The 19842-nt window shown below is 40.9% G+C and overlaps 1 protein-coding gene across 1 annotated transcript in view; it reads left to right on the top strand.

Moving 5' to 3' along the window:
• LOC105513870 overlaps positions 1-19842 on the top strand; it is a 62549-nt gene that overhangs the window by 31024 nt on the left and 11683 nt on the right. The window lies entirely within an intron of this gene.

Here is a 19842-nt window from a genome sequence, read left to right on the forward strand (position 1 = left end):
TTATGTTAAGGCACACTCCTAACGTAACAGAAACTATAGTTGAAAAAATAAAAGTGTAAAGCAGTTCAAACCTTTTCTCAAATAGAAGGAATGTTCGTCAAGAAACAGCAGTTTTCACAGTCCTGAGAAAATTTTTGGATGCTTGTTTCCCAAAAGTAACAACAAAACAATGTTGGTAAGGCAAAATGAAGTTTATTCTTGTGGGTGATAAAAAGCACTACCTTGACAGAGTTCTAGTAGCATCTCTGAGGGAGGAAGGCAAAGTCAGGATATTTACAAGATTTGAAAGGTTTAATGATGATCTTTCAAAGCAGAATTAAGACTGGGCAAGGATAGTGATACAATAATTTCAGATTGATGGACACATTCATTAAGATGAAGGTTTTGAGGTGAGGGTTTCAAAAAGTCTGGATGCTAATTATTTAAAGTTGAAGAATGTGATGTTCATTTAAATAGATTTTTTGAGGGGGAAGTTCTTGAAACAAAAATATTTGCAATTTTTATCTCCTACAGCAATAATGTCCTGGAATACTAAAGTCATGTTGATAAAGACAGTGCAATAGTAGTATCACATTAGTAAAGACAGTTGAATAGTAAAATTATGCCAACGTAGGTAGGAGGCTGTGTGGGTATAGGCGTTTCCAATTTTCCAAGTAATAACTGATTTAGGCAGGGCCTGTCTGTTACCCAGGATTAACATGGTGGGCAGTGGTTAAGGGCATGGGCTGAGGATTCCAAAAGTCCTGGGCTGGAATCTTATCACATTCTCTTATGTGTAGTGGCCTCATCTCTCTAAATTTCTATTTCCCTTCCGCTGTTAAAAACAAACTTCTAATTTTGTTTGTAACTTTTTATTTTGAACTAATTTTAAACTTACAGAAAATTTCCAAAAAGGTATAGAATAGTCCCTATATCCTTCACCCAGTTTCCTGTTATATTAACATCTTACATAACCATAGCACAATTGCAAGGCCAAAAAATAGTATTGGTACAATGTGATTAAACCACAGACCTGATAATATAGGGTTGTTTTAGAAAAATTACAAAAAGCATTAGATGCAGTGCCTGGAAAGCATTAGACTCAGTGCCTAGCACTTAGTAAGACCTCAGTAAAGGACTGCCGTTATTGCTATGACCTGGTCATCCAGGGGCTGGCAGGGGAGTCCACACCTGGTGCTCAGGGACACTTCTCTGTTTTTTGGCACACAACTTAGGACCACGCAATAAGGCCCTCTACTGCCTTCTCTGTGCTTAACTTCTGTTACGCAATCGGCATCTCTGAAAGATACCTTCACTTCCTGGGCTGTAAGGATTAATTCAGGGGCTTCTGGAGCAGGTTTGGAGAAAGGCTGTTTCAGGAATCATTCAAGATAAAGGACATGTAAGCGAGTTCTACAGGTTGCCTTCCACTAGTTTAGATCTTTGAAAGAATAAGGCAAAATACAGTCTTAACCAACCAGACTGCAAACACCTTCCCTGTTTACTCTGTAACATAAACGAAATGGCAGATCATCAGTGGACAACCATAACGAGCCTCGGAGTCGACAAGATCTGGCTATGTTCCTTAAGCCATCAGGGCCTGACAGATTCCCAAAAAATTCCAGTAGTCGGCAGTCACGTTGGAGAAAAGGGTGGTCCGCATAGACCGACCAGGTCGGCATCTGTGAACCAGAGTCGGACTTAGCAACCTCTGGGGAAAAACGTCTGGGCCGCGTGGGGAGCTGGGCTCCGGTTGGCTAGGGCAACCCGGCGGTGAGAGGGCCGGGACGCCCACCAGTCCGCCCCGTGCAGTGTCTCCGGACGGCGCTTCCAGCGCGGGGATGAGCAAACACGGGGCTCCTCCTGCCTGCACCTGGCTGAGCTGGGAGACTCGGGCGGCGGCGTCCTGCTCTCTTCCCGCCAGTCCTACTACCTGGGCCGAGTGGCCACTGCAGCCAAGCTCTAACTAGCTCCTCTGCGCCCTGCCTGGCCGCCGGCGGAAGTGCGTCTGCGAACCCCTTCCGGCCTTGCGCCCCAGCTTCCAGAGGCTTCAAAGAGGTGCGCGCCGTGTGAGGTCCCCAGTGCGCGCCGCGGAGTCTGTAAATGGGGTCACTTAGGCATGGGGTTTTGTTTCACAACTTGTCTCATCCCAAACAAAGGATTTGAGTGCCAGTTCCGCAGCGATGAGTCCGTCAGTCCTCCCCGCTCGGGTCGGCAGGCGGGAACCTCCCGCACTTCATCCCTGTCCACATACCTGGAATTTCAGTTTTCTCACAAAAGTACACTTTTCCCAATCACTGTAACCATAAATGGCTCAAAGTAAAAATGAAGTTTTTCTTGACTCTGGAAAACAAAACAAAACAAAAAAAGAATCAGAATTGTTTCAAACAAAAAGTCATAAAAGATCACTGCAGTCCTCTATCAGATTAGGCCCATGTTATTTAGTCTTGTTCTGCTTGATGTTGGGTTTGTAATCTTCATGAATCCATCAGTTTTTGTTTTGTTTTGTTTTGTTTTTTAAGAGTTCTGGAAGTTTTTAGTTAGTCCAGTGGTGTGATTTCCAAAGTTATCGGAGACCTGCATTCAAGAGTACTTGGCAGTGTCCTTTCCATGAATTTCCTTGAAGAAAAATAAAATTTTAGACTGTAGCGAATTGTAAATCACTTTTGGAGAAGTAAAGAAAGACAATAATTGTCTGGGGATGGCAAAAGGCTTAGAGTAGCCATGGTTAAACACACAGTTAACAAGAAAATTTGGTTACTTCTGTGGCCTACAAAATTTGCCATAATCATAATTATGACTGATAACAAAGACACGTCAGAATTTAACAATATACGATTTTGGAACACATGTTAATAACACATTTATACAGATGTGACTGAACGTTTGGGTTTGTTTTTGTTTTTGTTTTTTCTCACATCTTCTAGTCAATGAAAGTTAAATGCCATTTCTTATTTGACAATGCTTCCTGTGTGATTTTAACATGCCAAATAAGCCTAATATGTCTCTCTTGGACTATCAGGCATTCCTTATAGAAAATAGTTAATTTTAGAATTTGAAATTTGATTTTGGGAAGTATGCCAAATATCAAAGTCTTAAAACCTTTGATATCAAAAATAAGATCACAAGTCATAATAATCATTTATTTAGCAAAAGTGAGAATTGAAATATTTCAAAAAGCATAAACCTTTACTCTTTGAAAGAGAGGAGATTCAAAACAAGAATCTGTCTCTCCTTTTTAAATTCTTAACAGTTTATTCAAAAGATGAACACCAGTCTTATATCTTATTAATACTATATTGTTCAAGCAAGAAAATGAAATTCTACTTTGTATCAGTGTATTGTTAATATTAAACCTAATTTTAGTAATATCTTATAAACAGATCCATCTATTCTCATTAGCTTTGACCATGAAGTTTTTATAACCTTTTCCACAAACTTTTTATAACTTTTTACAATTTTTCCTATTCTCTTTTCCCAAATTTCTGTATCCATTCAGTTTATTATTCTTTTTAAGCCTTTCACTTTAAAGCAACCATTTTTTAAAAAATTTTACTTTAAATTCCGGGATACAAGTGCAGAACATGTAGGTTTGTTACACAGATATATGTGTGTCATGGCGGTTTGCGGCACCTGTCAACTCGTCATTTAGGTTTTAGGCCTGCATGCATTAGCTATTTGTCCAAATGCTATCCCTCCCCTTGTCTCCACCCCCTGATAAGCCCCCATGTGTAATGCTCTCCTCCCTGTGTCCATGTGTTCTCACTGTTCAACTCCCACTTGTGAGTGAGAACACGCAGTATTTGTTTTTCTGTTCCTGTGTTAGTTTGCTGAGGATGATGGCTTCCAGTTTCATCCATGTCCCTGCATAAAGGACACGATCTCATTTCTTTTCATGGCTGCATAGTACTCCATGGTGTATATGTGCCACATTTTCTTATCCAGTCTATCATTGATGGACATTTGGGTTGGTTCCATGTCTTTGCTATTGTGAATAGTGTTGCAATAAACAGACATGTGCCTGTGTCTTTACAGTAGAATGATTTATATTCCTTTGGGTATATACCCAGTAATGGGATTGCTGGGTCAATAAGTATTTCTGGTTCTAGATATCTGAAGAATCACCACACTGTCTTCCATAGTGGTTGAACTAATTTACATTCCCACCAACAGTGTAAAAGCGTTCCTATTTCTCCACAGCCTCACCACCTTCTGTTTTTTTTTTTTTTTGAGATGGAGTCTTGCTCTGTCACCTGGGCTGGAGTGCAGTGGCCGGATCTGGGCTGGAGTGCAGTGGCCGGATCCTGGGTTCACGCCATTCTCCTGCCTCAGCCTCCTGAGTAGCTGGGACTACAGGTGCCCGCCACCTCGCCCGGCTAGTTTTTTTGTATTTTTTTAGTAGAGACGGGGTTTCACCGTGTTAGCCAGGATGGTCTCAATCTCCTGACCTCGTGATCCGCCCGTCTCGGCCTCCCAAAGTGCTGGGATTACAGGCTTGAGCCACCGTGCCCGGCCTGTTGTTTCTTGACTTTTTAATAATCGCCATTTTGACTGGCATGAAATGCTATTTCATTGTAGTTTTGATTTGCATTTCTCTAATGATTAGTGATGTTGAACTTTTTTTCTTATGTTTGTTGGCCATACAAATGTCTTCTTTTGAGAAGTGTCTGTTCATATCCTTCACCCACTTTTTGATGGGGTTGTTGTTTCCTTGTAAATTTGTTTAAGTTCCTTGTAGATTCTGGATATTAGACCTTTGTCAGATGGGTAGATTGCAAACATTTTCTCCCATTCTGTATGTTGCCTGTTCACACTGATGATAGTTTCTTTTGCTGTGCAGAAGCACTTTAGTTTAATTAGATCCCATTTGTCAATTTTGACTTTTGTCGCAATTGCTTTTGGAGTTTCGTAATGAAGTCTTTGCTCATGCCTATGTCCTGAATGGTATTGCCTAGGTTTTCTTCTAGGGTTTTTATGGTTTTGGGTTTTACTCTTAAGTCTTTAATCCATCTTGAGTTAATTTTTGTATAAGGTGTAAGGAAGGGGTCCAGTTCAGTTTTCTGCATATAGCTAGCCAGTTTTCCCAGCACCATTTATGGAATAGGGAAACATTTCCCCCATTGCTTGTTTTTGTCAGGTTTGTCAAAGATCAGATGGTTGTAGATGTGTGGTGTTATTTCTGAGGTCTCTGTTCTGTTCCATTGGTCTATATGTCTGTTTTACTACCAGTACCATATTGTTTTGGTTACTGTAGCCTTGTAGTGTATAGTTTGAAGTCAGGTAGGCATGATACCTCCAGCTTTGTTCTTTTTGCTTAGGATTGTCTTGGTTATATGGGCCCTTTTGTGGTTCTATATTAAATTTAAAGTAGTTTTTTTCTAATTATGTGAAGAATGTTAGTGGTAGTTTGATGGGAATAGCATTGAATCTATAAATTACTTTAGGCAGTATGGCCATTTTCACAATATTGATTCTTTTTTTCTATGAGGATGGAATTTTTTCATTTCTTTGTGTCCTCTCTTATTTCCTTGAGCAGTGGTTTATAGTTCTCTTTGAAGATATCCTTCACATCCCTTGTCAGCTGTATTCCTAGGTATTTTACTCTGTTTCTAGCAATTGTGAATGGAAGTTCATTCATGATTTTGCTCTCTGTTTATTACTGGTGTATAGGAATGCTTGTGATTTTTGCACAATGATTTTGTATCCTGAGACTTTGCTGAAGTTGCCTATCTGCTTAAGGAGTTTTGGGGCTGAGATGATGGGGTTTTCTAAATATACAATCATGTCATCTGCAAACAGAGACAATTTGACTTCCTCTCTTTTTATTTGAATGCCATTTATTTCTTTCTCTTGCCTGATTGCTCTGGCCAGAACTTTCAATACTATGTTGAATAGGAGTGGTGAGAGAAGGCATCCTTGTTTTGTGCCAGTTTTCAAAGTGAATGCTTCCACCTTTAACCATTTAGTATGCTATTGGCTGTGAGTTTGTCATAAATAGCTCTTGTTATTTTGAGATATGTTCCATCAATACCTAGTTTATTGAGAGTTTTTAACATGAAAAAGATGAATTTTATCCAAGGCCTTTTCTGCATCTATTGAGATGATCATGTGCTTTTTGTCATTGGTTCTGTTTATGTGATGGATTATGTTTATTGATTTACTTATGTTGAACCAGCCTTGCATCCCAGAGATGAACCCAACTTGATCATGGTGGATAACCTTTTTGATGTGCTGGTGGATCTGGCTTGCCAATATTTTATTGAGCACTTTCACATCAATGTTAATCAGGCATGTTCGGGACTTGAACTCAGCTCTGGATCAAGTGGACCTGAGAGACATCTACAGAACTCTCTACCCAAAATCAACAGAATATACATTCTTCTTAGTGCCACAGGGCACTTATTCTAAAATCAACCACATAATTGGAAGTAAAACACTCTTTAGCAAATGCAAAATAACTGAAATAATAATAGTTTCTCAGACCACATTGCAATCAAATTAGAATTCAAGATTAACAAACTCACTCAAAACCACACAACTACATGGAAATTGAACAACTTCCTCCTGAATGAGGTCTGATGTTAGTGTGATGGGCTTCTCTTTGTAGATAACCTTGCCTTTCTCTCTGACTGCCTTTAACATTTTTTCCTTCATTTCTACCTTGGAGAATCTGATGATTTTGTGTCTTGGGGTTGATCTTCTCGTCGGATATCTTAGTGGTGTTCTCTGTATTTCCTGAATTTGGATGTTGGCCTGTCTTGCTAGGTTGGGGAAGTTCTCCTGGATGATATCCTGAAGTGTGTCTTCCAGCTTGGTTCCATTCTCCCTATCTTTTTCAGAAACTCCAATCAATCATAGGTTTGATCTTTTTACATAGTCCTATATGTCTCGGAGGTTTTGTTCATTCCTTTTCATTCTTTTTCTCTAATCTTGTGTGCATGCCTTATTTCAGCAAGAGGGTCTTCAAACTTTGATATCCTTTCTTCTGCTAGGTTGATTTGGCTGTTGATACTTGCGTATGCTTCACATACTTCTTGTGCTGTGAGCTCCATCAGGTCATTTATGTTTCTGTCTGAACTGGTTATTCTAGTTACCAGCTCCTGTATTTTTTTTGTCATGTTTTTACCTTCTTTGCATTGGGTTAGAACATGCTCTTTTAGCTCAGCAGAGTTTATTAGCCACCTTCTGAAGCCTACTTCTGTCAATTTGTCCATCTCATCCTCTGTCCAGTTCTGTGCCCCTACTGGAGAGGCATTGCAATCATCTGGAAGAGAAGAACCACTCTGGCCTTTTTGGTTTTCAGCATTTTTTCATTGATTTTTTCTCATTTTCATGAATTTGTCTAGTATCGATCTTTGAGGCTGCTGACCCTTGGATGGGGTTTTTGTGGGGAGTTTTCTTTTTGTTGTTGATGCTGTTGTTGTTGCTTTCTATTTGTTTTTCTTGCAATGGTCAGGTCCTTGTTCTGCAGGGCTGCTGCAGTTTGCTGGGGGTTCACTTCAGGCCCTATTCACCTGGTTCACTGCAGCTTACAGTGAGACCAATGCAGAAGGTGAGTGATTTCTGCCTTTCCACCTGAGGTAACTGGTTCATCTCACTGGTACTGGTTAGACAGTGGGTGCAGCACACAGAGGGCGAGATGTCACTCGAGGAGGCTGGAGAGCACAAAATGGGTGCCTGCTCCTTCCTCTAGGATCTCTGACCTCAAGGGGCACCGAACTGATACCAGTAGGAACACTCCTGTATAGGGTGTCTGACAACCCCTCTTGCAGGGTCTCACCCAGCTGGGTGGAACGGGGAACAGGACCCATTAAACAAAGCATTTTGACTGTCCCTTGGTGGAGGGGGTGTGCTTCTTGGTGGGGAAGCCCACTCGTTTGGTCTGCCTGGATTCCTCAGAACTAGCAGCAGGAAAGTCTACATCTTTTGGTCTGTGGAGACTATAGCCACCCCTCTCCCTAGGGGCTCAGGCCAGCAAGTGATCCTATTGTCTTGGCCTCCCAAAGTGCCAGGATTACAGGTGTAAGCCAGTGTGCTGATCCCGAGTAAGCAATTTAAGCAATTTTCATTGTTATGTACCAGATGCAGAGTCCAGGACAAAAGATAGATTTGTGAAGATAATGTCTGGTGAAACTAACCCTTCCTAGCATGTCCAGGAGATACAGCTGGGCCAGGGAATATACTTGTTTGGTACTTCCCTGCAGCTATTGGCCCAAGTGCTGTCATCATACATATATTCCCAGGCCTTAACATGGCCACTTGTCTAGATTCCAGAATTTAATGGCTCTAAGACATATGCTCACAGACAAATTGAGCAAGTATTGAAGAATATGACAGAAGGAACAGTTTTATGACTTAAAACATTTAGTAGAGATAAGCCTAAACCTGTCTGACCAGCAGACCCAAGCGATATGTCTGAATTATATTTAATACTGACAATTCTGAAGACATTTTTACTTTACCAACAATGTTTTTCCTAGAGATATGAGCACAAAAGAAAATTTACCAACAACTTTAAAACTAGTTTTATTTACTGAAGATTACTAAAGTCCCATGAACCTGAAAAATATTTGGGCTTATTAATTTATGAGTGCTCAGTTATTTATAAGTCAACTTGGTACCATGTAGATAATATACAAACAGGTATACATAAAATTAGAGACAAAAACTTTTATAGCATTTTAAAAAATTATTTTATTTTTATTTATTTTTTCTTTTTTTGAGACAAAGTCTCGCTCTGTCACCCAGGCTGGAGTGCAGTGGCATGATCTTGGCTCACTGCAAGCTCCACCTCCTGGGTTCACGCCATTCTCCTGCCTCAGCCTCTCGAGTAGCTGGGACTACAGGCGTCCATCACTGTGCCCGGCTTTTTTTGGTATTTTTAGTAGAGACGAGTTTCACCATGTTAGCCAGGATGGTCTTGATCTCCTGACCTCGTGATCCACCCACCTCAGCCTCCCAAAGTGATGGTATTACAGGTGTGAGCCACTGCGCCCAGCCTATAGCTTTTATTTTAAAACTTTTGCCATGAAGTAGATAAAACTCACTAGTTTAAAAGGACAATTGTGCCTTTGTAAATGGAAGAAGTTAAAGTTTATCTGTTTCACAAGGCTGAAGCCTTAACTGAGTTTTAGAGAACAAGGTAGCAAGTTTACATCTCAAGGTGAAGAGAAAGAATTTAAGCTTTCCAAAAGGCCAATTAAGTTTTACATTTTTCTCAGCAAAAGTCATGACAAAGGGATCTGACAAGATGGCCGAATAGGAACAGCTCCAGTCTGCAGCTCTCAGCGAGACCAATGCAGAAGGTGGTGATTTCTGCATTTCCAACTGAGATACCCGGTTCATCTCATTGGGACTGGTTAGACAGTGGATGCAGCCTATGGAGGGCAAACAGAAGCAGGGTGGGGCATTGCCTCACCTGGGAAGTGGCAAGGGGCAGGGGACCTCCCTCCCCTAACCAAGGAAAGCTGTGAGGGACTGTGCTATCTGGTCCAGATACCATGCTTTTCCCATGGTTTTTGCAACCCACAGAACAGGAGATTCTCTCATGTGCCTACACCACCAGGGCCCTGGGTTTCAAGCACAAAACCCAGGCGGCTGTTTGGGCAGACACCGAGCTAGCTGCCGGAGTATTATTTTTCACACCCCAGTGTTGCCTGGAACCTCAGGGAGACCGAACCATTCACTTCCCTGGAAAGGGGGCTGAAGCCAGGGAACCAAGTGGTTTTGCTCAGCGGGTCCCACTCCCATGGGGCCCAGCAAGCTAAGAACCACTGGCTTGAAATTCTCACTGCCAGCACATCAGTCTGGAATCAACCTGGGACAATCAAGCTTGGTGGGGGGAGGGGCACCCACCATTACTGAAGCTTTAGTAGGCAGTTTTCCCCTCACAGTATTAAGGAAGCCACCGTCAAGTTCGGATTGGGTGGAACTCACCGCAACATGGCAAAGCGGCTGTGACCAGATTGCCTTTCTAGATTCCTCTTCACTGGGCAGGGCATCTCTGAAAGAAAGGCAGCAGCCCCAGTCAGGGGCTTATAGATAAAACTTGCATCTCCCTGGGACAGAGCACCTGGAGGGAAGGCAGCTGTGGGTGCAGCTTCAGCAGACTTAAACATTCCTGCCTGCGGGCTCTGAAGAGAGCAGCAGATCTCCCACAGCACTTGAGCTCTGATAAAGGACAGGCTGCCTCCTCAAGTGCGTCTCTGATACCCATGCCTCCTGACTCGGAGACACCTCCCAGCAGGAGTCAACAGCCACCTCATACAGGAGCACTCTGGCTGGCATCAGGCAGGTGCCCCTCTGGAATGAAGCTTCCAGAGGAAGGATCAGGCAGCAATCTTTGTTGTTCTGCAGCCTCCACTGGTGACACTCTGGGAAACAGATCTGGAATGGACTTCCAACAAACTCCAGCCAACCTGCAGAAGAGGGCCTGACTATTAGAAGGAAAACTAACAAACAGAAAGCAATAACATCAACTTCAACAAAAAGGATGCCCACCCCAAATCTCCATCCAAAGGTCATCAGCATCAAAGATCAAAGGTGGATAAATCCACAAAGATGAGGAAAAACCAGCCCCCCAAATGCTGAAAATTCCAAAACCAGAATGCCTCTTCTCCTCCAAATGATCACAACACCTCTCCAGCAAGGGCACAAAACTGGACAGAGAATGAGTTTGATGAATTGACAGAAGTAGGCTTCAGAAGGTGGATAATAACAAACTCCTCTGATCTAAAGGAGCATTTTCTAACCCAATGCAAGCAAGCTAAGAATCTTAATAAAAGGTTACAGGAACTGCTAACTAGAATAACCAGTTTAGAGAAGAACATAAATGACCTGATGGAGCTGAAAAACACAGCACGAGAACTTTGTGAAGCCTACAAGTATCAATAGCCAAATCGATCAAGCAGAAGAAAGGATATCAGAGATTGAAGATCAACTTAATGAAATAAAGCATGAAGACAAGATTAGAGAAAAAAGAATGAAAAGGAATGAACAAAGCCTCCAAGAAATATGGGACTATGTGAAAAGACCAAACCTACGATTGATTGGTATACCTGAAAGTGACAGACAGAATGGAACCAAGTTGGAAAACACATTTCAGAATATCATCCAGGAGGACTTCTCCAACCTAGTAAGACAGGCCATTATTCCAATTCAGGAAATACAGAGAACATGATTAAGATACTTCTCAAGAAGAGCAATCCCAAGACATATAATTATCAGATTCTCCAAGGTTGAAATGAAGGAAAAAATGTTAAGGCAGCCAGAGAGAAAGGTCAGGTTACCTACAACGGGAAGTCCATCAGACTAACAGTGGATCTCTCTGTAGAAACCTTACAAGCCAGAACAGAGTGGGGGCCAATAGTCAACTTTCTTATAAAGAAGAATTTTCAACCCAGAATTTCATATCCAGCCAAACTAAGCTTCATAAGCAAAGGAGAAAAATAGAATCCTTTACAGACAAGCAAATGCTGAGGGATTTTTGTCACCACCAGGCCTGCCTTACAAGAGCTCCTGAAGAAAGCACTAAATATGGAAAGGAAAAACCAGTACCAGTCACTGCAAAAACACACCATAATATAAAGACCAATGACACTATGAAGAAACTGCATCAACTAATGTGCAAAATAACTAGCTAGCATCATGATGACAGGATCAAATTCACACATAACAATATTAACCTTAAATGTAAATGGGCTAAATGCCCAATTTAAAAGACATAGACTGGCAAATTGGATAAAGAGTCAAGAGCCATTGGTGTGCTTTATTCAGGAGACTCATCTCATGTGCAGAGACACATGTAGGCTCAAAATAAAGGCATGGAGGAATATTTTCCAAGCAGAAAAAAAAAAAAAAGCAGGGGTTGCAATCCTAGTCTCCGATAAAACAGACTTTAAACCAACAAAGATCAAAAAAGACAAAGAAGGGCATTACATAATGGTAAAGGGATCAATGCAACAAGAAGAGCTAACTATCCTAAATATAAATGCACCCAATATAGGAGGATCCAGATTCATAAAGCAAGTCCTTAGAGACCTACAAAGAGCCTTAGTCTCCCACACAATAATAGTGGGAGACTTTAACAACCCACTGTCAATATTAGACAGATCAATGAGACAGAAAATTAACAATCATATTCAGGATTTGAACTCAGCTCTGGACCAAGCAGACCTAATAGACATCTACAGAACTCTCCAACCCAAATCAGTAGAATATACGTTCTTCTCAGCATCACATAGCACTTATTCTAAAATTGACCACATAATTGGAAGCAAAACACTTCTCAGCAATGGCAAAAGATCAGAAATCATAACAGTCTGTCACACCACAGTGCAATCAAATTAGAACTCAGGATAAAGAAAGTCATTCAAAACCACACAGCTACATGGAAACTGAACCACCTGCTCCTGAATGACTACTGGGTAAATAATGAAATTAAGGCAGAAATAAATAAGTTCTTTGAAACCATTGAGAACAAAGAGACAACATACCAGAATCTCTGAGACACAGCTAAAGCAGTGTTTAGAGGGAAATTTATAGCACAAAGTGCCCACATCAGAAAGTGGGAAAGATCTAAAATCAACACCCTAACATCACAATTAAAAGAACTAGAGAAGCAAGAGCAAACACATTCAAAAGCTAGCAGCAGACAAGAAATAACTAAGATCAGAGCAGAACTGAAGGAGATAGAGACACGAAAAAGCCTTCAAAAAATCAATGAATCCAGGAGCTGATTTTTTGAAAAGATTAAAAAAAAAAAGACCACCAGCCAGATTAATAAAGAAGAAAAGAGAGAAGAATCAAATAGACACAATAAAAATGATGAGGGGGATATCACCACTGGTACCACAGAAATACAAACTACCATCAGAGAATACTATAAACATCTTTATGCAAATAAACTAGACAATCTAGAAGAAACGGATAAATTCCTGGACACATACACCCTCCCAAGACTAAACCAGGAAGAAGTCGAATCCCTGAATGGACCAATAACAAGTTCTGAAATTGAGGCAGCATAATAGCCTACCAACCAAAGAAGCCCAGGACCAGGTGGATTCACAGCTTAATTCTACCAGAGGTACAAAGAGGAGATGATCCGATTCTTTCTGAAACTATTCCAAACAATAGAAAAAGAGGGAATCATCCCTAACTCATTTTATGAGGCCAGCATCATCCTGATACCAAAACCTGGCAGAGACACATCAAAAAAAGAAAATTTCAGGTCAATATCCCTGATGATCATCAATGCGAAAATCCTCAATAAAATACTGTCAAACCAAATCCAACAGCACATCAAAAAGCTTATCTACCACAATCAAGTCAGTTTTATCCCTGGGATGCAAGGCTGGCTCAACATACACAAATCAATAAACGTAATCAATACATAAACAGAACCAATGACAAAAACCACATGATTATCTCAATAGATGTGGAAAAAGCCTTCAAAAAAATTCAACACCCCTTCATGCTAAAAACACTCAATATGGTGGATGACGCCCATAATTCCAGCACTTTGGGAGGCCAACGTGGGTGGATCGTGAGGTCTGAAGATTGAGACCATCCTGGCTAACACGGTGAAACCCTGTCTCTACTAAAAATACAAAAATTAGCGTGGCGTGGTGGTGCGCGCCTGTAATTCCAGCTACTCAGGAGGCTGAGGCAGAAGAATTGCTTGAACCTGGGAGGTGGAGGTTACAGTGAGCTGAGATTGTGCCACTGCATGCCAGCCTGGGTGACAGAGTGAGACTTCATCTCAAAACAAACAAACAAACAAACACATTCAATAAGCTAGGTATTGATGGAACATATCTCAAAATAATAAGAGCTATTTATGTCAGACCCATAGCTAGTATCATACTGAATAGGCAAAAGCTGGAAACAGTCACTTTGAAAACCGGCACAAGGCAAGGATGTCCTCTCTCACCACTCCTATTCAACATAGTATCGGAAGTTCTGGTCAGGGCAATCAGGGAAGAGAAAGAAATAAAGGGTATTCAAATAGGAAGAGAGGACGTCAAATTGTCTCTGTAACCCCATCATCTCAGTCCCAAAACTCCTTAAGCAGATAAACAACTTCAGCAAGGTCTCAGGATACAAAATCATTGTGCAAAAATCACAAGCATTCCTATACACCAATAACAGAGAGCAAAATCATGAATGAACTTCCATTCACAATTGCTAAAAACAGAGTAAAATACCTAGGAATACAGGTGACAAGGGATGTGAAGGATGTCTTCAAGGAGAACTACAAACCACTGCTCAAGGAAATAAGAGAGGACAAAGAAACTAGAAATGGAAATGGAAAAAAAATTCCATGTTCATGGATAGGAAGAATCAATATCGTGAAAATGGCCATACTGCCTAAAGTAATTTATAGATTAAATGCTATTCCCATCAAGGTACCATTGACTTTCATCACAGAATTGGAAAAAAACTACCTTAACTTTCATATGGAGCCAAAAAAGAGCCCATATAGTCAAGACAATCCTAAACAAAAAGAACAAAGCTGGAGGCATCATGCCTACCTAACTTCAAACTACATACTACGAGGCTACAGTAACGAAAACAACATGGTACTTGTAGTAAAACAGACATATAGACCAATGGAACAGAACAGAGACCTCAGAAATAACACCACACATCTACAACCATCTGATCTTTGACAAACCTGACAAAAACAAGCAATGGGGAAATGATTCCCTATTCCATAAATGGTGCTGGGAAAACTGGCTAGCTATATGCAGAAAACTGAACTGGACTCCTTCCTTACACCTTATACAAAAATTAACTCAAGATGGATTAAAGACTTAAGTGTAAAACCCAAAACCATAAAATCCCTAGAAGAAAACCTAGGCAATACCATTCAGGACATAGGCAGAGACTTCAAAGACTTCATGACGAAAACTCCAAAAGCAATTGTAACGAAAGCCAAAATTGGCAAATGGGATCTAATTAAAGAGCTTCTGCATAGCAAAAGAAGCTATCATCAGCATGAACTGGCAACGTACAGAACGGGAGAAAATGTTTGCAATGTATCCATCTAACAAAGGTCTAATATTCAGCATCTGAGGGAACTTAAACAAATATACAAGGAAAAAACAACCCCATCAAAAAGTGGGTGAAGGATGTGAACAGACACTCCTCAAAAGAAGACATTTATATGGCCAAAAAACACAAGAAAAAAAGTTCAACATCACTAATCATTAGAGAAATGCAAATCAAAACCACCATGAGATACCATCTCATGCCAGTTAGAATGGTGATCATTAAAAAGTCAGGAAACGAAAGATGCTGGAGAGGATGTGGAGAAATAGGAACACTTTTACTCTGTTGGTGGGAGTATAAATTAGTTTAACCATTGTGGAAGACAGTGTGGTGATTCCTCAAGGATCTAGAATCAGAAATACCATTTGACCCAGCAATGCCATTACTGGGTATATACCCAAAGAAATATAAATCATCTTACTGTAAAGACACATGCACACGTATATTTATTGCAGCACTGTTTACAATAGCAAAGACTTGGAACCAACCCCAATGCTCACCAATGATAGACTGGATAAAGAAAATATGGCACATATACAGCATGGAATACTATGCAACTATAAGAAAGAATGAGTTCATGTCCTTTTCAGGGACATGGATGAAGCTGGAAACCGTCATTCTCAGCAAACTAACACAGGAACAGAAAACCAAACACCACATGTTCTCATTTATAATTGGGAGTTGAACAATGAGAACACACTGACACAGTGAGGGGAACATCACACACTGGGGCCTGTTGCAGTGTTGGGGGCAAGGGGAGGGAGAGCATTAGGACAAATGCCTAATGCATGCGGGGCTTAAAACCTACATGATGGGTTGATGGGTACAGCAAACCACCATGGCACATGTGTACCTATGTAACAAACCTGCACATTCTGCACATGTATCCCAGAACTTAAAGTATAATAATAATTAAAAAGGAAAAAAAAAAAAGTCATGCAAGCAAAGCGAGGGACCAAGCATATAATTAAAAGGTGGTTTATGTTGACGGAAAAAACAAACAAACAAAAATTCCTGGAAACAGAATCCAAAAGAGAAAAAGCAGAAAGGCCATATATACATACATCTCACGCACACACACACAGACTCACACACACACACACACACACACAGGCCTGATTATCAGCTTTTAATTAAGCTGACTTCTGACCATAGAGCTCTTAATAAAATTCTTTTCACATCTTTTATCAGATTTCATCTGGGACAAACAGCCAATATTCCTAGCTTTTAAGCTTTTTTTTTTTCCTTTCTTTTAAACTAAAGATACCTTTTCAAGTGACTCACCTGAACCAATAAGCCTTATGTAAGGCCTTGTGCATCTTAACCAAAGATGCACAAGGAAATCTCTAAAGAGGTGCAAAGCAGTCCTCACAAGACCCAGAACCACCTCAAATGTCAAAGAAAGAAATTCTTGCAAGCCACAAATGGTATACAACCCATGTTTTAGTCAGGCCGTATTCTCTAGGGTCTCTGCTTCTCAGCTGATGTCCTACACATAAAGGCCAAATGGAAGATTGAAAGAGACAGCTGGTAAAACAGGAAAACCAAAGGTGCCTATAGGGGTAGTGCCAAAGGTGGGAAAATATGGAAAAGTAAATTTATGGGAAGAGTAAAGTCTGCTTCTAGATTCTCTGGGGCTGTCTCTGAGCTGATATGTAAGCTTTGTAAAAGGACTAGTCTTCAGGTGGGAAAAGGCAGGAAAACCTTTGTCTTTGAAAATTGCTTTCCTGCCATCAGGCAAGCAAGGAAGGAGGCAGAATGTCCTCATGCATTTTTACCTTTTCTAGCTCAGTATTTTAGAGAGGAGTATTTTAGTTTCCTATAGTAGAAAAAATTACAAATGGCCGTGCGCGGTGGCTCAAGCCTGTAATCCCAGCACTTTGGGAGGCCGAGACGGGCGAATCACGAGGTCAGGAGATCCAGACCATCCTGGCTAACACGGGGAAACCCCGTCTCTACTAAAAAAATACAAAAATCTAGCCGGGCGAGGTGGCGGGCGCCTGTAGTCCCAGCTAATGTAGTCCCAGCTACTCGGGAGGCTGAGGCAGGAGAATGGCGTAAACCCGGGAGGCGGAGCTTGCAGTGAGCTGAGATCCGGCCACTGCACTCTAGCCTGGGCGACAAAGCGAGACTCCGTCTCAAAAAAAGAAAAAAAAAAAAAGAATCACAAATGAGTACCCCAAAATGTCAAGAGTCATACAAATAATTTGAAACAAATAACTCAAATTTATTCTAATATATGTTTGTTTGTTTGTTTTCTCCTGAGCTAATGGTGTCTGCTAGAGGTGTTTGAACCAGAGCAACCCCATCCTGAAAAGGGGCTGGGCAAAATACAGGCTGAGACCTATTGGGCTACATTCTAGGAGGTAAGGCATTCTAAGTCACGGGATGAGATAGGAGGTCAGCACAAGATACAGGTCACAAAGACTTTGCTGATAAAACGGGATGCAGTAAAGAAGCTAGCCAAAACCTACCAAAAGCAAGATGGCTAAGAAAGGGATCTCTGATTGTCCTCGCTGCTCATTATATGCTAATTATAATGCATTAGCATGCTAAAAGACAGTTCCACCAGCACCATGACAGTTTACAAATGCCATGGCAACATCAGGAAGTTACCCTATATGGTCTAAAATGGGGAGAAACCCTCTGTTCTGGGGAATTACCTATCCCTTTCCCAGAAAACTCATGAATAATCTACCCCTTGTTTAGCACATACTCAAGTATTATCAGTCAAGCAGCCCAAGCTGCTGCTCTGCCTATGGAGTAGCCATTTTTTATTCCTTTACTTTGCTAATAAACTTGCTTTCACTTTACTCCATGGATTTGCCTTGAATTCTTGCACGAGATCCAAGAACCCTCTCTTGGGGTCTGGATCAGAACCCCTTTCTGGTAACATATCCACTGAGGAAAGGAATTTTGTGATGGCCTAAAGAATTTTAACTCTTTCAAATCTGATCTCAGCTAGAATGCTGCTAAGCTAATTCCTTGGATGTTAACATTTCAAATAAATAATAAGATTTATATCTTCAAGAGACTGCAAAATCCAGCAAGACATTCAAAGGGTATTGGCTGATATTGGGTAAGGATTTAATCGGGTTTACTTCCACTTTAATGGTGGCAGCTGAATACATTTTACCAATGTCAGCGGAGGATCGGGACCATAAATGGTCTGGTAAAGCTTGCAATAAATTATCAGTGGCATTTATTAGTCCCAGTGTAGAAAAATATTATTGGATGTATATTTTTTATAATCTTAGGAGTTTCATTCTTATTCTATAGTTGTTCATTTGCTCCTTCTGTTACAAATTTAAATACATTTCTCCCTTTCAAGAGAAGAAAATGTGTGCATTTTGAAATTCCAAAAAATATTTGCCTAAGAGATATATGGGAGCTGAGGGAACAAGCAGAAAGGAACAACACTGAGTAAGCCTACCTGGAATTCTAAGGTTTTGGACTTACATACAGTAATAGGTTGATTAGATACCCCTACCATTTAGTTGCATTACTCTGAGGAAGCAGACAGTTTAAGGTAGTAGGGTAGAGGACAGAAAAAGTAGCTCTGGTGTTTTGAGGGTATGTGTCTGTTCTCCATTCATGAAGATTTAAGATACATTTGGAGAAATGGGGAAGCCCCCTTTTGGTCCTTGAAGCAACCCTACTTATCTTGTCAGGCCCTGTCCTCTTGTTGTTCCTGCTGTCATTTAAGTTTTCCACAATCCTTTTAAAAATGGCCAGGCATGGCCGGGCACGGTGGCTCACGCCTGTTATCCCAACACTCTGGGAGGCCGAGGTGGGCGGATCACCTGAGGTCAGGAGTTCGATATCAGCTTGACCAACATGGAGAAACCCTGTCTCTACTCAAAATACAAAATTAATCGGGCGTGGTGGCACATGCCTGTAATCCCAGCTACTTGGGAGGCTGAGGCAGGAGAATCGCTTGAATCCAGGAAGTGGAGGTTGCGATGAGCTGAGATCGCACTCTAGCCTGGGCAACAAGAGCGAAACTCCATCTCAGATAAATAAATAAATAAATAAAATGGCCAGGCTTTTTGCAATAGAAGCAAATGCCTCTTTTGTCATTAGAACGAGGATCATTCATCTTTTCTCAAAAGGCCTAGTTTGACTAGTCAATTGTCGTAGTTACAAACTAAGGCCTCTTTGAGGCCTTAGTTATTTTCTTTTTTCTTAGTAGCTTTAGAAAGTTGATCTGCTAAGCTTGCTAATTCATGAATTTATATATTCACCCAATTAAGCTGGTGTCTTTTAACTAAGATAACCAAGTCCTCATTTAAGTCATTGAGGAAAGTAGAATTTATAAGATAATCATTCTGGTGATCTTGGAGATTAGAATCAGCCATTCAGAATTTTGTTTAAAAGTTGTCTTCAAATCGTTCAAAATAATCAAGTACAGAATCAACTGATGTTTGAGTACCTTGTGGAATTCTACTCTAATCTACATGTTTAGAAAAGACCTAGGAGACTTCCTCAGGCAGTGATAATGGAAGGAGAGGCAAGTTAGGACAGGGGAGTTCAGATAAGAAAGAATATGAAGGCATAGGGATGTACCACTCAACAGATTTACCATGCCCACTGCCTAGACAAAGTTGATATATCAAGACAGGGGAACTGCAGTAGAGAAAGAGTTATTCATGCAGAGCCTATGGTATGGGAGACTGGAGTTTTATTATTACTCAAATTAGTCTCTGAAAACTCAGGGATCTGAGTTTTAAACTATAATTTAGCAGGTAGGGGCTTGGGAAGTGGGGAGTGCTGATTGGTCAGGTTGGAGATGGAATCACAGGGGGTCCAAGT

This window comes from Colobus angolensis, unplaced genomic scaffold (assembly GCF_000951035.1).
Source record: "Colobus angolensis palliatus isolate OR3802 unplaced genomic scaffold, Cang.pa_1.0 Scaffold237, whole genome shotgun sequence".
Lineage (NCBI taxonomy): Eukaryota > Metazoa > Chordata > Mammalia > Primates > Cercopithecidae > Colobus > Colobus angolensis.